Genomic DNA, 18,940 nt, shown 5'->3' on the forward strand with positions numbered 1-18,940 from the left:
CTCTGCAGGAGGGTGAGCCGGGACTATCTGCTCAGGTAACCCGCGGGTCTGGCGTAGAAAACGCTCCCCCAGGTACCAAGCCCGACAGACCGGGCCCTCTAGCAAGATCCGGAAACGCGAGGTCTCCTCAGCACCAGGGAACCGACCCCGCATCGCCGACGGCAAGGAAGCCCATGACCGCCAAGTGATCTAAAAAGTAACAGACAGTTTGTTATCTACTGTTATTGAAACATGCAGTGAGAAAGCGAAGCTAAACGAACTGAAAGTAAAACATACCTCGGCCGGGGTAATGGTGTCGAAATATCGGCGGAAGAAGCCGAACGTCTCCCGTGGTCGCCGGGTACATCTCCCGTCAAAACGACTCGAGAACGGGACAGCCGGAGGAGGCTCCGCAACTGGTACGGGTGCAAGCCTAGGGAAGTAGGCGTAAACCCACAGCTGCAAAACAGATGTCAGTATGACCATCAGATAAAGCAGAATATACAGAATAAAGCAGAAATGGCAGAGCCGTGTGTTGTGTAGTGTATTGTGTGCAGTGTACAATGTGAACAGTGTACAGTCAGTGTAAAGCAGAATGTATGTGTGTGCCGTGTGTACAGTATACAGTGAGTGTAAAGCAGACCGCAGTGTGTGCAGTGTACAGAGTACAGAAAGTACGAGACAGGAATGAAAAAGTGGAGAAGAAATGTACCTCCCAAGCCCGCCAGTAGCCTCCAAGCAGCTGGCCGCTGCCGCGAGAAGCCGAGCTCATATATCCGTACAGGGTGGCCAGAGCAGCGCCGCCCCAGTCGTAGTGCAAGATGTCCCGGACGTCCACTAGTGCGCTGAGAAGACAGAGAGGCACGGTGTTTGCCCGGTCGGCGAAGATAGTAGTCCCGAACAGGAACATGAGGAAGCCGCGGGCATACCTCTCCACGTCCTCCTCGGTCATCTGAGTCTCCTCCCCCAATGCGGGCTGGACCTGAAACTGTGTCTCGAACCAGGAGTATCGGACGAAGCCTGGACGAGCTAGTGGTGGGGCCTCCCCCAGTAAATGGACCTGAGCGGCGGTCCACTCATCCATGTCGGTGTCGAAAGGGATCGGATCCCCCCTACCCCGATGCCTGTGAGCATCGAGAAGTCATAAGGGGTCATCGTCATATCCCCCGCAGCAGAAAAGTGGAAAGAATCGGTGGTGTCCCACCACCTCTCCGCTAGAGCGGCGAGAAGAGGTCTGCATGTGGAGAGCCTAGAGAGCCCTCGGCAGAAGGTGCCGAAGCCCGCTCGGTCCACGATGCGCTGGACCGCATCAGGGAGCTCATCATACCACTCCCGCGCACCAGTATTCCCATACCCGCGAATGGTATGGGAACCCTCCTGCAAACAGAAAATGACAATTGCAAGACAACATTCAAAATGCAGTTTTGAAAAGACAGATATGGCATGTATGCAAGTTTGTCAGATTCAGGCAAATACCGGGTGCCGGTGTGCTTACAGTGAAATACGTGTGCTGTGTCAGCGTGTTTGGGTGTTTCAGAACAGATGTGGCATGTATGCAAGTTTGACAGATTCAGACAAATACTGGGTACCAGTGTGTGTGCAGTAGAATACAGTGTGTGCCGTGTGTTTGAGTGATTCAGGGCTAGTGCAGTGCGTGTGCATGTGTCAGTCTCAAGCAGATATCAGTTGTATGTATGTTTACAGTCAACTACGGTCTACGGCATATCAGATTTCAGCAATTAGAGAATACAACTAACTATGGCAGTTTTGTATCCTACATTGCAGAAAGTAAAGTAGAAGATGAAAAGTTACCTCGGAAGTGCCGAATGAAAGGTGGGAGGTAGGCTCACGCAGCAGTAGCTCAGGCGCCGCGTACCTCTCAAAGCTCCGGAACTGACGCAGGCCGTCTGGGGGCAGAACGTGGATCGCCGGCCGGTAGGTCGCCGGGTCGAACGGGCGCTCGCTCAGTGGTAAGAGCTCGACCCCGGGATCCATCTCGTGGTCCGGGGGAGTCCCGCCACGTGGAATGTCGTCCGCCATGAAGAGAGTGGTGTGAAAATGGCCGGAAAAGGGAAAACCGAGCCGGAATGCGAAGAGTCAACTGAAAAGTCAACTCCCGAGAGGGTCGGAAATGGCCGGGAAGGCCGGAATGTGAAGAGGCACGGAAATGAAGAGCAAAGTGAGGGGAACAAACCCCAAAAAGGCGAGAACGCCGAACGAGGCACCGAAATGAGAATGTGATCGGTGGAAAATGTCCGAAACGCGAAGAGGATCGCAAATCCGACGACGAAACGAGCGTAGAACGCGAAGAAACGGGCGAAAAATGAGAGAGAAGCACTCTAGAGAGAGAGAGCAAGGGTTTTCAGCGGTGGAGAAGTGAGAAAATAGGGCATGAGGCCCTATTTTATAACACCCAAGGTGAATAGACAAAACTGCCCCGCACCAGCAACTGTTTGCCGGTCGGCAATGTTTTGTGCCGGCCGGCACTTTTTTGTGCCGATGGAATTGTTTATGTGCCGATGGCCAGCTGGTGGCCTCATCTTTCGGCCGGTGGGGTTCCCACAGCCTTGTTTAGGCCATATGAGAAGTTCGTGGTCTTCATAGCTCAAGGAAATGCAAGAAAGTGCATCTCTGACATTCAACCGGCCTCCGTTCTGACCGCGGGCCGTGTCTCCAGTGCGTGGCACTCGAATTCGTGCAAGGTGTATCCTTTTTGTATCCTTTTTGAATTCAAAAGCTACCCCATGTGTGTTGCACAAGTTCATCACACTACTTCGGTGCATTACATCGCGCTGTCGCGCGCCACACATTTGCATTGTTGTGCACGTGTTACATGCGTTGCAACACGCACCCCTTTGCATTGTCGTGCACATTTCTCATGCATCATCATTGCATTTCCATTCCATGCATTGTCATGCATTCTGGAATACGTGCGTTGTTGCGCATTCAAGCCCATTTACACTCCGTGTGGCATGCATGTCACACTTGGCATCGCACTGTTTTGTGCATTGTATTGTTCGCGCTGTTCTGCGCATCGCACTGTTTTGTGCATTGTATTGTTCGCGCTGTTCTGCGCATCGCACTGTTTTGTGCATTTCAAAATTGTTCGCGCTGTTCTGCGCATCGCACTGTTTTGTGCATTGTATTGTTCGCGCTGTTCTGCGCATCGCACTGTTTTGTGCATTTCAAAATTGTTCGCGCTGTTCTGCGCATCGCACTGTTTTGTGCATTGTATTGTTCGCGCTGTTCTGCGCATCGTACTGTTTTGTGCATTTCAAATTTCGTGCTATTTTGCGCATCTCATTGCATTTTGCATGCATTCCATCGCACTGTCCTGTGCACTCGCGTTGCCTAACGCATTGCGCTATTTTGCGCATTATACCGTTGTGCAATACGCCGGTCTGGCGAGACCTTAAACACGCAGGGTCTGGCGAGACCTTAAACACGCATGGTCTGGCGAGACCTTAAACACGTACGGTCTAGGAGACCTTAAATCCTTGGAAGGTGTAAGACCTTTAGTGTTCGCATTGCCGTGCACTTCGAGAGCCGCGTGTTGTCGCGCATTCCATGCAACATGCATCACTTGCATCATTTGCATTTCAAAAAACAAAAAAAACATGCATAGTCATGCATACATTTTGCATCACGGTCTAGGAGACCTTAAATCCTCTAAAGGTGCAATTCCTTTGGTGTTTGTCGTGCCCGAACGACTTTCGGTGGTCTGGTAAAGCCACCTGCCTATGTTTGCGATGAGTTCCTAGAAGACCAACTGGGACGGTGGAAACTAGAGTTCGAACGGCTTATGCCTAGAACGCAAAGGTTCGGGAGTTCCGAGACTAAAGTCTGGTTTAAATACCCAGGGGTTTACCCTCGGCTTGAAATCTGTATGGAAGCCCCATAGGTTGAGACGGCATGTCTACGCCTCAGTTCTGGATACTGAACCAACCTAGTATACCGCCCTGTTGGTAAGATAGGGAAAGTTGCAATCATAGTCATTGCATCATAGTGCATTGTCATGCATTTCCATTGTAGCTTGCATGCATCCATTGCATTTTCCCCAGTAGGTCGCAGTGCACTGCATTGTCATGCATGTTGTAAATATCCACTCTATTGCATATTTGTAGATATTGCATTGTAGGTTGCATGCATTCATTGCATCACCTTCCATCTATGGCTTGCGCCTTTCCAGGTTGAGCTTGGTCTGGTTTGTGTCCTTACATTTCATGTTAAAACACAGTTCTGCATGTGTATCGCGCCGATTCCACGTTGATATGTTGGTTGAGGGTTGCGGCACCTTTTCTGTGTTACACATGGCTCGTACGTGTACATGCCTTTCCTAGGCAAGATTTGGTTTGGCTTGCGTGCCATATTCATTGTATCCATATCCATTCCATTGCATATTTGTAGATATTGCATTGTAGATTGCATGCATTCATTGCATCGCCTTCCATCTATGGCTTGCGCCTTTCCAGGTTTAGCTTGGTCTGGTATGTGCCCTTACTTTTCACGTAAAACACAGTTCTGCATGTGTATCACGCCGATTCCACGTTGATATGTTGGTTGAGGGTTGCGGCACCTTTTCTGTGTTACACATGGCTTGTATGTGTACATACCTTTCCTAGGCAAGATTTGGTTTGGCCTGCGTGCCATATTCATGTATTACATTGTAGTGTAATTTTTGCATCCGGCATTAGGATCGTAGTCCTTTCTCCAGCGGGATGTCTCCCCACTTATATCAATTCCACCCAATACTTGTTCTTGCGTCTGTCTACAACACTCATAGTTCAGTTGACCGTTCTATGGTAGACAGACTTGTTACCTCCATCAATCTATTTGACATAGGTGTGGTTTCGAACCGTTCGTGATTGGATCACGATCCAAATGCTTTGCATGTAGCTTGCATTGTCTCAAATACATTGCATCTTCATTTGCATTGTTTATACATTGTTTTGTATATATTGCATATCGTCTTGCATCCATTTTGCATTGTCATGCATGTTGCTAACAATATTGTACCTGTTAAGTTTGTTTTCTTTTCAGGCACGATATTGTATGTACGGTTCATTCGAGGCTGGTGCAACCGGACGAGCCGCACAGGTATTGTATCTCCCGAGTGAGACGTTTTGAGAATTCCATAATTCTCTTACATCCTTTCTGCATTGTAGTGTAGTTTGGTATGCTAGCTTAAAATTGTCGCATGTTTGCTTCATTACAGCTTTCTTTGCATGATCATAAGTTATGCTCAGCTCTGTGCATTGTCTTGCATTTTGCCCCTGCCTCCGGGCGCATACCTTATTTGTATTGCATGTTTGTCTAAGTCTTCGGCCTTGTCAAAAATGGGTCGTCTCTGGGCTTTGACATTCACTCCCGTCATTGTTATGACTTTCGAGTTCTGTCAAAGAGGGGCAACTGTAGACACCCCATTTTTGACCGTCCTCAAGACTTAGACATCACCGTTTGAACACTCGGTGATTATCCATGTTTGTGTTCGTTTGGAGTTCCCGGAGGTCTCGGCTCGCATGCCTTGCCTCAGGATCTCTGAACTCGACCGTTTAGTGTCTGGTTTTGCACCAAACACTTGTGTTTTGCCTTGGAAAGGCAGGGTGAGGCTTGTAGACCATCCCCACCCACCACCGGCATTGGCTAGATGCCACCGGCTAGTTTTTGCTGCCACCGGCAATATAGTTTGCCGGCCGGCACTCTTTGTTGCCGGTCAGCACTCTTTTGTGCCGGTCGGCACTCTTTTTGGCCAAGATGGCATTTTTTGCCGGCCGATTGCTGTTCATCTGCTTTTGCAGATATTTTTGGACAGCTGTATTGCTTTGGCTCCCCTCCATACACGTGTATGGAGGGATCTCTCTCTTGCAAAGCTTGTCTTGTAAGCTTTACAAGAGGCATATAGAGGGAGGCTCTCTCTAAGGCAAAGAAGAGGCTTTAGACATTTTTGAGAGAGGAAAATACAGAGGAAGCTCTGGTTTTCTAGGGTTAGGGTTAGACATACACAACCTATCTCTCTTTCCCTCTCATTTTGCACACTAGGTGTTTTGTGTCTCACTATTGCACACAAACACCTAGTGTTTCACCTTCCTCTTGGAGCTGAGGTTCTAAAGAGTGTGTTTTTGAAGTTTTGGTGTTGGATTCAAGCTCAAGGAGGCCATTGGAGCACCATTGTTGAAGAGGACTACAAGGGTGAGAAACTAGTCCCTTTTTCCCCCATTTTTGCATTGATTTTCTACTAGTCTTAGAGCTGTTTTTGTGATTATTGTATAACATAAAAAAGTTCTGTTTTTAAGCCCTCTTTGTTGTTTATTAAGAGTGTTTTGTTGTTTGAGGGTTGTTGACCACCCTTAGGCCTCAAAAGGCCTCATTTTGAGCCATTTTGTGCTAGCTCCGGGATTTTGGTGTTGAGGTCTCTTCACCACTGAAATCTTGAGGGATTTCAGTGGTGAAGATGATGCTTTGAAGTCCCAAGAAGGAGAGGGCCACCCCCTCTCCTTGTTGTCCTTGAAAAGGGCATATTTTGGCCTCTCAAGGAAGCCTATGCTTGAGTGTGTGTTGAGCATGTTTGGTTTGTTTTTCATGCTTATATATCCATGATATAACATGATTTCAAGTTGGTTTTGGAACTCCATGCATGTTTAGCATAGTTGCCATGTAATGCCTTATTTGTGCCTTAATGCGCCTTAGGTTGTTAGCCTTTGTTGGAGCATGTTTTAGGCTTGCATTTGTGAAGTTTATGTGCTTATTTTGCCATGTTTTAGCTCTGTCCATAGTCATTTGGATTGATCTTTGCATGCACTATATAGCTTCTTTGTACTTGGGCTTGTTGGCCTTGAGTAAGTGCATGTGTAGCATGCCATCTTTGCATTGTTTTGGTGATTCGGAATCATCCTACATGTTATTTCAGTCCCATTTCCATGCTTGTTTGATTGCCTTGCATGCCTCTTTAATGCTTTGAAAGCATTTGTTGCAATGCTCCATGTTTTGGCCATGGTGTATGCCTTTGTATTTGGGCCATTTAGATGCCATCTAAGTAGTCCTTTAGCTTTGTTTTAACATGCTAAACCTCTGATTTTGGTCCTTCTCTGCATGCCATGTTTGGTCATGTTAAGTGTAGTTTAATGCTTTATTGATTTGCTTTGAACACTTGGACTACTCTTTGCATGTTTTGGCTTGATTTATAACTTGATTTGGCATCATTTTATAACATGATTTTAGGGCTCATGTTGCATGCTAATTAGTCCATGATTCCTCCTTTCAAGTGTGCTTGAATGTTGCTTGATTTATGCTTAAGTGTTGGTCCTTATGTGCATGTGTGTGTGCATGCCATTTAGCCCTCACCTTTTAGCACAATGGCTACTGTTTTAGGCCTTTTTAGAGTTGCTTAATTCATGTATAAGTCCATCTTGCCATCCATTTGCATTGCCATATGTATGCTTGCATGATTGCATAAGTGCCTTGCCATGTCATGTTGCATCCTTAGCTTGTATGCCTAGGTTGCATTGCATCTTGCATGCATTCCTTGTCCCTTGACTTGGATGATAGGGATTGGGAGTTTTGTTTGATTGGTTTGCATTGCATTTGAAACCAAAGTTGCATACTCGGTTCTTTGGGACATCATGCATGGAAATGCGTGATTGGTGGTCCGAGAATCGAGACACATGTTCCTTTGAGTCATCACAATGATAAGAGACATGGTTGATGCATACATGCCTTGAAATATGCTGCCATGCCTTGTTTTGCCCTCTGTTGCTGTGAGTTGCAGGTTCTGCAGGAATACCCTGCCGACCGGCAGTGTAATGTGCCGACCGGCACCATTTTCTCTGCCGACAGCTTCAACTTTGTGCCGATGGCCATACAACACTGCCGGTGGAAATTTCATCTAGCCGGTGATGATCCCCTCTGTCCAAGGATGTAGCCCTGAGGTTTTGACAACCTCCAGAGGAGGAAAGGGAGGAAAACAGAGGCAGCTTGCGCATGGCGGCGCGCTTCTCGAGATGTTTTACTGTTTTCCTAAATTAGTTAATTTGTTAATTAATTAATTTGTAATATTTAATTAGCTTGCGTAGTTAATTAATTTGTAATATTTATTCGGTCCCTCCGAGCGAGGGCAAATCTGTAATAAGTGTGTGTGGGTGGTGTGTATGTCTTCCAACCTCCCTTCTTTCTTCCCTTTTACTTACCCGCTTTAATGGTTAGTAGTAGGGCACGTTTAATTTAGCATACCTTATGCTATGCATGTGTGCATCCATGCATTTGTATTGCATGCATTAGGCTCGGTACATCACGCTAATTGCATCAATACTTCAATTCCCAAACTGAATACGTGATAATTGTGCATTTTCACATGACATGTTTAGGATAGCCGAGCCTATTCTAGCAATATTTTGTATGCAACGCATTAGGCACTTCACATGGACTTGGATCATGCATGTTTGCTAACAAGTTCTTTGTTTTGGCACGGAGTACTATGTAAGTATTTCCGCTTTAGCATATCGCATGAGTGTGAATATTGCCATGACAGCATGCTTAACATGTGGCTAGATGCTTATGTGTTAAACTGTTTTGAATGCCTGTGGGTGAAGGCCGGATTGTTTGAGTTGGAAAAACTCGTTGAAATCCGTATTTTAGCCTACTTGCGAGTAGCAAATTCCAAAGCATTTTCAAACCAAACGGATATGCAATGTTTATTTCCAAATTAGGCAATCTAGTCTATACTTGTTCGCTGTGCGCATAACATAGTAATTCTAGGCTAATAATTGGAATAAGAACACATAACGTTTTCAAAATTGGATATCACGATTAGTAGAGGCCGGTCTTCAGACCGGGCGAAAGGGGGTGCTCATAGCTGACCTTCCCCGATCGTACCCAAGCTCCCGAGCCGAGACAACTCCGGTGATGACGGACATGTGGCCTTCGGCACCGAGTCAGGATTTCCTAAATTTCCCCATTTTAAAAATATTTAGGTGGCGACTCTGTATCTGGCAAAGCAGTCCATGTTTGGCACTACTTTTTCAAAAATCTGTTTCTCAAAACGATTTGCCAGATTTGGACTCTTTGGTTCAGATTAAGAACCGTGACACAAATCGAGTCCGAACTGTAGCACGAGGTCCCCCGCGGACATGTTACAGTTTCTGGTGACTCCGCTGGGGAAATTTAGAGAGCTTGACTCGAACTCGTGATATCCTGTTTTGATTTCGCTTATGTGTTTCTTTGCATTGCATGTGCATTGGTGCGCCTAGGAACACAATGTTTGCCATCTGCCATTCCTGAACGGTTTGCCGGAGGCTTGTCTTGTCAAGGCATGTCCATAAGGCTGACCGGCTATGGGCTCTGACAGTATGGGAACACAAACCCCGGTTTTACCGGGGCACCCTTTTTGACCATTCGACCTAGTTCATATTCGGATCCATAGTGACCATTCCAAATTACGACAGGTTGCTCACCCGATGTTAGGTTGTTTGAAACCGCTGTGTGCGTAGTGAAACCCTAGCTCCTGACAAAATAGGACAGGGAAACCCTACCCCAACATAGGGGTGTTTTGTTCTCTTTACTTGCTATGTGCTTTTAGAGTGTATCTCTACAGGAACGCATATACCAGTTTACGAGTTTGAGTATCGGGCCCGAAGGCGCCAGAATCAGTATTGTTGAGAATCAGTTATCAGGAATCAGTTATCCGCGGGTATCAGATTCAGTATTTTGGGAACAGAAATCTGGGAACAGTGATCAGCAGTAGGGTACAGTTGTCTGGCTACACCCGTGTTTGATCAGTTTGGGCTGAAATGCTGTCTGTTTTTCCTTTCAGTTCAGAGAGTGGCAGAGTTGATACAGAACAGCCAGTGTCTCCCCTTTGCTGAGGCAAGATTTATGGCGACACAAAGTTCAGAAGAAATTGTGGTTATGACAGCCGCACCGGAGCAGGGGATCGCTCCGCAGAGTGAGGCCAGCATCAGTATGTCACACCCGCCCAGGATGCCCGTTGTGCACCCAGTCTGGGCTCCCCAGTTATACCAGGCTTGTGAGCCCACCACATTTGAATTGATGGGGATGATAGGCGATCTCCAGAGGTCTGTGGCAGACCTCGCCTATGGAATGTCGGCTTCACCGCCAGCGGTGCTGTATGCCGGGAATTTTGTATCACAGGAGCCCCCGCTACTGGGGCGGATTGTGATAGAGCTCAGCCAGCCAGAGGTGGCTTCCGGCTATAGCCACGACATGTCAGCACCAACCCAGACCCTCGATCAGGCTGAGGCCAGAGGAAAAGACAAGGCAAAGATAGATGCCGACCCCATTGAGCAACTGCTGTGGGCAGTCGAGGCTCTGAAGGCCAGAGGGATGAACAAGCAACAAACATCTGCAATAGTGACCAAAGCTGTGGATGATGCTTTTCCCACTCCGATCAAAGGCAGTTCAAGCCAGATAGAAAACCGGGATGGGCCCCAAGCCAAGGCAGCGCCAGCTGATCCTTTCGCCAGCTCATCTGGCAAGAATCCTCAAACTGCAAAGTACCTGCCCCGAGGGCGCAGGGTCTTTCACGACCTCCACATGCCTTTGTCTAGGGCATTGTTAATATTGGCGAGGAATGGGCATCTTAAGCCTTTGGAGCCCCGGCCACTCCCGAAGAATCTCCCCACCACTCATGATGCTACCTTGTACTGCGCGTACCATCAACAGTCCGGTCACAGTACCGATGGATGTTCCCGCCTTCGTCATGAAGTGCAGGATTTGATTGATAACAAGGTTATCCTACCACCTACCTCAGGCAAGCCCGTCACCACTCAGTTGTTGGATTTCGAGGGCTCAGATACTGCGAGTATGTAAAGTGAACCGCCTGCGGGCAACATTTGGTACATTTTTGGGTGAAGCGTCTGGCACGCATTTTTGAGCACCAGCGAAACCAAGTTTTTGTAAATCCTGATTTGGATATCGAGTCAGTCTTTGGTTTTGAGTCTGTCTCTTTGTCTTGAGTCAGTCTTTCGCTTAAGGGTCTGTCTTGTTGTATCGAGTCAGTCCCCGTTGTATATAATACCTGGTGATTCTGGGGTTGTTATCCCGAACACCGTTTTGTTTTGTAATTATCTGTTTTTGTTTTGAGTCTGTTCCTGCCGAGGGGCCAGTTGCACCAACAGAACCGATTGAAACAGCTGTTGCTATCTCAACTTCATGCTCGCTTTCAGCATAAGTGCCGGAGAACTTGAATGGGCTGACAGTACATCTCGCCTGCTCTCCTGTGTGCCAAACTCATTGCATTAACCTAAGTTTTTTTAAAAAAAACAAACTTTTGAACACTGCGGTGATGAAAACGAAGAGGAAGGAATTCCTCGGGTTTTGTAAAATTTTGATCATTTTGAGAGAAAGAGAGGCGTGCTGAGCCTTTTTATGAATGAAATCATGCTTGTCGGCGTGAGTACTGAGAAGGACCCTGGCCTGATCCAGATTGGTTCCACACTATCTTCGGCACGAGCGATTCGTCGCCTTCTTAAAAACTTTCAAAAGCAAATGTTTTACGCGGCCCTGCGAAGACCTGTGTGGAATCGCTCTTGAGATTGCGCAGCCTAGGATCCCTCTCAGCCTCAAGATTCAACCTATTTGTTTTCCGAGTTTGAACCCGTTCAAAACCTTCAGAAAGTTCAACGGATAAACGCCATGAGAGGCCTGTGTGGCCAGTTTTGAAGTAGCCTTCGATCAAGAAGCATCCAAGCCGAATCAGAAGGAGTAGACCTCGCCGGAAGAAGCTCGTAGAGTAACCCTGATGGATTCTTCTGCAAATCAGTGCAACAGCCGTTCTCCTAGACACAGAGGGGCTCCAATTTCAAAAGCCATTTGGCATGGACTTGCTACACTTTTACCCTTCGAGAGGCTCGCTGGGCCGAAAACCCGGAAGGGCGGCCCAGGCAAAAGTTAGAGCAAGAGAAAAATACAGGAAGAAAAGAAAAAAAGAAAAAAAAAGAAAGAAAAGAAAAAAAGAAGAAGAAGAAAGAAAAAAGAAAAAAAGAAAAAGAAACGAACAAAAGAAAATGAAAAGAAGCTCGCAAGGTCGAAAACCCGCAATGGGCGCCTTGGCAAAAATAAGAGCCAAACAAAGTGAAGGTTAAAATACCCGAGTGGACCTTAGCCGGAACTACGTAAGGCTTGATTCCCATGTTTGGGATACGTAGGCAACTTCATCATGAAGTCCAGCCCCCAACGCTTTCATAAGCGTCTCAGTCCATGCAATGGTTTCGATTTCATCCCAAAGTCCAGTGGCCAACACCCTTCAAGGTGATTGTGTCCATATATGTGTTGTGATCGTCTTCGTCATCTCTATGTCTGAGAGTTCGACCACCGCCAATGAAGACTGTCTGCGGACTGCTGCGGCACCATCCAAACAAGGGGCAACTTTCCGTTGCCACAAGCCGTCGTGAGACGCCATTCAAACTAGGGGCAACTTTTCGTTGCCTCTCCCCCCTTCAAACCAGGGGCAATTTTCCATTGCCTTCGATCCGAGGTTGCGCATCTCAAAGGGTAAGCTCCATGCTTGTCAAGCATCAGCTGTTCGAAAAATAGTTTTTGAAATTTTTTTACTGAAGTTGACTATTTTCTCGAAAACTATTCCATTTTCCAAAATCGGACCATTGTCTTGGACCCAAAAAAGGAAAATTTTCAGTGCTTGCTGCCTGACTTGCATGTTTTTCAAATCAAAAGTCGAACAAGTACGTTAATCCGACTCTCGTTTTGATCAAAACCGTTTTAGTAGAAAGCAAAAACGAAAGAATGGTTAAAATGATGAACTAGGGGCACAGTTGAGTCAGGCGTTCTGTCTTTCCCCCGTCATCGACGTACTTACCAGAAGAGCGCTCTGCCCGCCGGAAGAAATAGCTGTGAGCTAACGGCATCGGGCGTGAACCCACACCTTTCTATCAATCACCCCGGGGAGGGATGGAAAATGAGAGATTGAAGAATAGAGAGGTGTAAGTTGAGAGAAAAGTGAGGAAAAGGGTTTTTGAGGAAAAAATCCGAGCTCGAGAGCCGAGTGATGTGAGAATCACAAATCAGAAAGGGTGGGAAACAATACCTAGATTGAACTGGCTCCTCGTGGTCCGAGGTCTCCCATCTTCGTTTACGCGTCTGTGTGTCGTGTCTCTTTCATTTGACGGTCTCGTCTTTTGTTTTGAGTCTCTCCCGAGCGTGTCTCGTTGTGTTTAGGTCGTGTTCCTTTATATTTGAGTCCTCCCTGCCGTGTTCAGTTTTAGACTCGATATCCCGGTTTGAAAAACCCTCATTCGATTTCAAAAATCGTTTATGCTCAGAATGCTGTGCCATTCTCTGCATTTGAACGCATTTCGACTCCAACCGGTTCCATCTTTGAGGTCCGTCCTGTCAGATTGGGCTGTTTTGTTTGAGAATTGCCGTGTGCAGAATGAATCGAATGCTGTGTTATGGGCTGAATGCAGATTAATCCCCAGTAAAGCAAGGGCTGTGTGTCCAGAATCAGGCAGTGGGTTGCTTGGGTTATTCTGCTGTTGGCTGTTTAGTTATCTGATTATTACAGTGCAAGCGTTTAATTTTCAGACAACCAATCAATTCCATTTACATTGAGGTGTAACATGGTGAGATGCGATGCAATGCATGAAATGTGTAAATGTAACACTTTTTAAGTAAAAAGTCCGTTTCATTTCATAATCTTTTCAAATGTACAAGTTTTGGAAACAAAAATCTGCCTGCGGCAGTACAAGGTAATCTATCTACCAACAAAAAGAAAAGTACAAAGAAAGAAAGAAAAGATAGCAAAAATCTGCATCTGTGTCAAGCACTCCGAAGGGCCGCCAGTCCGTCCTGGTCCTCTTCCTGGACGAAGGTCCAGGAGCATCATCAGCATCGTCGTCAGAGCCCGAGCTAGAACCGTCTCCGGTCTCCTCCTCCGATGACCCTGCCTCCGCCTCTGACTCCTCGTCGTTGTCATCGTCCGGGACTGGAGCTCGCGAGCTACTCCCGACGTGAGTACGCCCTCCCCTGGTACGGGGAAATATCCTGCCCTCCTCATCTCTCCTCCGAGCAGGGACAACAGGTCTAGCTGGAGCACCTCCTGCCATGGGAATCTGGAAAGGAGGCTGAAAAAGTACACAAAAGTGAAATGCATCAGCATGCCGTGAGCAGTTTATCAGTGCAGAATGCCGTGTGTGAATACAGTGTATGAATGTCGTGAGCAGTTTAACAGTGCAGAATGCAGAATGTGAGTACAGGGTAAGAATGCCGTGAGCAGTTTGTCAGTGTAGGGTACGGTGTAGAATGCAGTGTATGCAGTGTTCAGATACTATGAGATCAGTGGATCGTGTGTTGTGCCGTGCATCAAATTATGTAAAGCAGTGTATGAATGGTTTCAGGCCAGTGTCAGAAGGACATACCGGTATGCTGTAAACGGCTAGGAGGTCAAATGTCCGCTGGAGCATCCCCATCATCGAGGCATTCATCGCCAACGACTGACGGGTGTACTCAGAAGAAGCCTGCAAAAGTGTCAGATGCATTAGTATTCTGTGGAATATCAAGTAAACTGAAATGAATAACTGTACGAAGTGCAGTGATACATACCGGAGGTAGATCGGGGACATCGATGAACTCGTGACCAGCTGGTGGAGGGGCGAAGGGGATCTGATAGGTCGACCCACCCTGCCCCTGGAAAGTCAGTACAGCAGGCAGGGCAGGCCAGCCAGCTCCTCGTCCACCCCGCACTCCGCCCCTGCCACGGACCCGGGCCCTCCTCGAAGATCCAGCCCCTGCTCCCACTCAGGCCCCAGCCGCCGATGCTACAGGCCTGGCTCCCTCTGCTCGACGACCACTCAGGGGGCGCATCAGGTACGTCCGCACGTACTCCTGATAGTCGCCGGTGCCTCGGAAGCCGGCCTCCTCCCAGCCGATGGAGTAATCATCCAGCTGCTCAGGGGTCAGCCCCTCGGTCTCCCTCATCTCTGCAGGAGGGTGAGCCGGGACTATCTGCTCAGGTAACCCGCGGGTCTGGCGTAGAAAACGCTCCCCCAGGTACCAAGCCCGACAGACCGGGCCCTCTAGCAAGATCCGGAAACGCGAGGTCTCCTCAGCACCAGGGAACCGACCCCGCATCGCCGACGGCAAGGAAGCCCATGGCCGCCAAGTGATCTAAAAAGTAACAGACAGTTTGTTATCTACTGTTATTGAAACATGCAGTGAGAAAGCGAAGCTAAACGAACTGAAAGTAAAACATACCTCGGCCGGGGTGATGGTGTCGAAATATCGGCGGAAGAAGCCGAACGTCTCCCGTGGTCGCCGGGTACATCTCCCGTCAAAACGACTCGAGAACGGGACAGCCGGAGGAGGCTCCGCAACTGGTACGGGTGCAAGCCTAGGGAAGTAGGCGTAAACCCACAGCTGCAAAACAGATGTCAGTATGACCATCAGATAAAGCAGAATATACAGAATAAAGCAGAAATGGCAGAGTCGTGTGTTGTGTAGTGTATTGTGTGCAGTGTACAATGTGAACAGTGTACAGTCAGTGTAAAGCAGAATGTATGTGTGTGCCGTGTGTACAGTATACAGTGAGTGTAAAGCAGACCGCAGTGTGTGCAGTGTACAGAGTACAGAAAGTACGAGACATGAATGAAAAAGTGGAGAAGAAATGTACCTCCCAAGCCCGCCAGTAGCCTCCAAGCAGCTGGCCGCTGCCGCGAGAAGCCGAGCTCATATATCCGTACAGGGTGGCCAGAGCAGCGCCGCCCCAGTCATAGTGCAAGATGTCCCGGACGTCCACCAGTGCGCTGAGAAGACAGAGAGGCACGGTGTTTGCCCGGTCGGCGAAGATAGTAGTCCCGAACAGGAACATGAGGAAGCCGCGGGCATACCTCTCCACGTCCTCCTCGGTCATCTGAGTCTCCTCCCCCAATGCGGGTTGGACACGAAACTGTGTCTCGAACCAGGAGTATCGGACGAAGCCTGGACGAGCTAGTGGTGGGGCCTCCCCCAGTAAATAGACCTGAGCGGCGGTCCACTCATCCATGTCGGTGTCGAAAGGGATCGGATCCCCCCCTACCCCGATGCCTGTGAGCATCGAGAAGTCATAAGGGGTCATCGTCATATCCCCCGCAGCAGAAAAGTGGAAAGAATCGGTAGTGTCCCACCACCTCTCCGCCAGAGCGGCGAGAAGAGGTCTGCATGTGGAGAGCCTAGAGAGCCCTCGGCAGAAGGTGCCGAAGCCCGCTCGGTCCACGATGCGCTGGACCGCATCAGGGAGCTCATCATACCACTCCCGCGCACCAGTATTCCCATACCCGCGAATGGTATGGGAACCCTCCTGCAAACAGAAAATGACAATTGCAAGACAACATTCAAAATGCAGTTTTGAAAAGACAGATATGGCATGTATGCAAGTTTGTCAGATTCAGGCAAATACCGGGTGCCGGTGTGCTTACAGTGAAATACGTGTGCTATGTCAGCGTGTTTGGGTGTTTCAGAACAGATGTGGCATGTATGCAAGTTTGACAGATTCAGACAAATACTGGGTACCAGTGTGTGTGCAGTAGAATACAGTGTGTGCCGTGTGTTTGAGTGATTCAGGGCTAGTGCAGTGCGTGTGCATGTGTCAGTCTCAAGCAGATATCAGTTGTATGTATGTTTACAGTCAACTACGGTCTACGGCATATCAGATTTCAGCAATTAGAGAATACAACTAACTATGGCAGTTTTGTATCCTACATTGCAGAAAGTAAAGTAGAAGATGAAAAGTTACCTCGGAAGTGCCGAATGAAAGGTGGGAGGTAGGCTCACGCAGCAGTAGCTCAGGCGCCGCGTACCTCTCAAAGCTCCGGAACTGACGCAGGCCGTCTGGGGGCAGAACGTGGATCGCCGGCCGGTAGGTCGCCGGGTCGAACGGGCGCTCGCTCAGTGGTAAGAGCTCGACCCCGGGATCCATCTCGTGGTCCGGGGGAGTCCCGCCACGTGGAATGTCGTCCGCCATGAAGAGAGTGGTGTGAAAATGGCCGGAAAAGGGAAAACCGAGCCGGAATGCGAAGAGTCAACTGAAAAGTCAACTCCCGAGAGGGTCGGAAATGGCCGGGAAGGCCGGAATGTGAAGAGGCACGGAAATGAAGAGCAAAGTGAGGGGAACAAACCCCAAAAAGGCGAGAACGCCGAACGAGGCACCGAAATGAGAATGTGATCGGTGGAAAATGTCCGAAACGCGAAGAGGATCGCAAATCCGACGACGAAACGAGCGTAGAACGCGAAGAAACGGGCGAAAAATGAGAGAGAAGCACTCTAGAGAGAGAGAGCAAGGGTTTTCAGCGGTGGAGAAGTGAGAAAATAGGGCATGAGGCCCTATTTTATAACACCCAAGGTGAATAGACAAAACTGCCCCGCACCAGCAACTGTTTGCCGGTCGGCAATGTTTTGTGCCGGCCGGCACTTTTTTGTGCCGATGGAATTGTTTATGTGCCGATGGCCAGCTGGTGGCCTCATCTTTCGGCCGGTGGGGTTCCCACAGCCTTGTTTAGGCCATATGAGAAGTTCGTGGTCTTCATAGCTCAAGGAAATGCAAGAAAGTGCATCTCTGACATTCAACCGGCCTCCGTTCTGACCGCGGGCCGTGTCTCCAGTGCGTGGCACTCGAATTCGTGCAAGGTGTATCCTTTTTGTATCCTTTTTGAATTCAAAAGCTACCCCATGTGTGTTGCACAAGTTCATCACACTACTTCGGTGCATTACATCGCGCTGTCGCGCGCCACACATTTGCATTGTTGTGCACGTGTTACATGCGTTGCAACACGCACCCCTTTGCATTGTCGTGCACATTTCTCATGCATCATCATTGCATTTCCATTCCATGCATTGTCATGCATTCTGGAATACGTGCGTTGTTGCGCATTCAAGCCCATTTACACTCCGTGTGGCATGCATGTCACACTTGGCATCGCACTGTTTTGTGCATTGTATTGTTCGCGCTGTTCTGCGCATCGCACTGTTTTGTGCATTGTATTGTTCGCGCTGTTCTGCGCATCGCACTGTTTTGTGCATTTCAAAATTGTTCGCGCTGTTCTGCGCATCGCACTGTTTTGTGCATTGTATTGTTCGCGCTGTTCTGCGCATCGCACTGTTTTGTGCATTTCAAAATTGTTCGCGCTGTTCTGCGCATCGCACTGTTTTGTGCATTGTATTGTTCGCGCTGTTCTGCGCATCGTACTATTTTGTGCATTTCAAATTTCGTGCTATTTTGCGCATCTCATTGCATTTTGCATGCATTCCATCGCACTGTCCTGTGCACTCGCGTTGCCTAACGCATTGCGCTATTTTGCGCATTATACCGTTGTGCAATACGCCGGTCTGGCGAGACCTTAAACACGCAGGGTCTGGCGAGACCTTAAACACGCATGGTCTGGCGAGACCTTAAACACGTACGGTCTAGGAGACCTTAAATCCTTGGAAGGTGTAAGACCTTTAGTGTTCGCATTGCCGTGCACTTCGAGAGCCGCGTGTTGTCGCGCATTCCATGCAACATGCATCACTTGCATCATTTGCATTTCAAAAAACAAAAAAAACATGCATAGTCATGCATACATTTTGCATCACGGTCTAGGAGACCTTAAATCCTCTAAAGGTGCAATTCCTTTGGTGTTTGTCGTGCCCGAACGACTTTCGGTGGTCTGGTAAAGCCACCTGCCTATGTTTGCGATGAGTTCCTAGAAGACCAACTGGGACGGTGGAAACTAGAGTTCGAACGGCTTATGCCTAGAACGCAAAGGTTCGGGAGTTCCGAGACTAAAGTCTGGTTTAAATACCCAGGGGTTTACCCTCGGCTTGAAATCTGTATGGAAGCCCCATAGGTTGAGACGGCATGTCTACGCCTCAGTTCTGGATACTGAACCAACCTAGTATACCGCCCTGTTGGTAAGATAGGGAAAGTTGCAATCATAGTCATTGCATCATAGTGCATTGTCATGCATTTCCATTGTAGCTTGCA

The 18,940-nt window shown here is 48.3% G+C and overlaps 1 long non-coding RNA gene across 1 annotated transcript; it reads right to left on the bottom strand.

The window, feature by feature from the left end:
- Positions 1-13,609: 13,609 nt before the first annotated feature.
- On the bottom strand, positions 13,610-14,463 carry LOC145796494 (uncharacterized). The gene is made up of 2 exons (XR_014336960.1): positions 14,364-14,463; positions 13,610-14,069 (listed from the first exon to the last, which is right to left on the bottom strand). It is a non-coding gene; the product is annotated as an uncharacterized LOC145796494 (long non-coding RNA).
- Positions 14,464-18,940: the final 4,477 nt, after the last annotated feature.

Source organism: Camellia sinensis, chromosome 8 (assembly GCF_055761805.1).
Source record: "Camellia sinensis isolate YWXY chromosome 8, ASM5576180v1, whole genome shotgun sequence".
In the NCBI taxonomy this organism is placed as follows: Eukaryota; Viridiplantae; Streptophyta; class Magnoliopsida; order Ericales; family Theaceae; genus Camellia; species Camellia sinensis.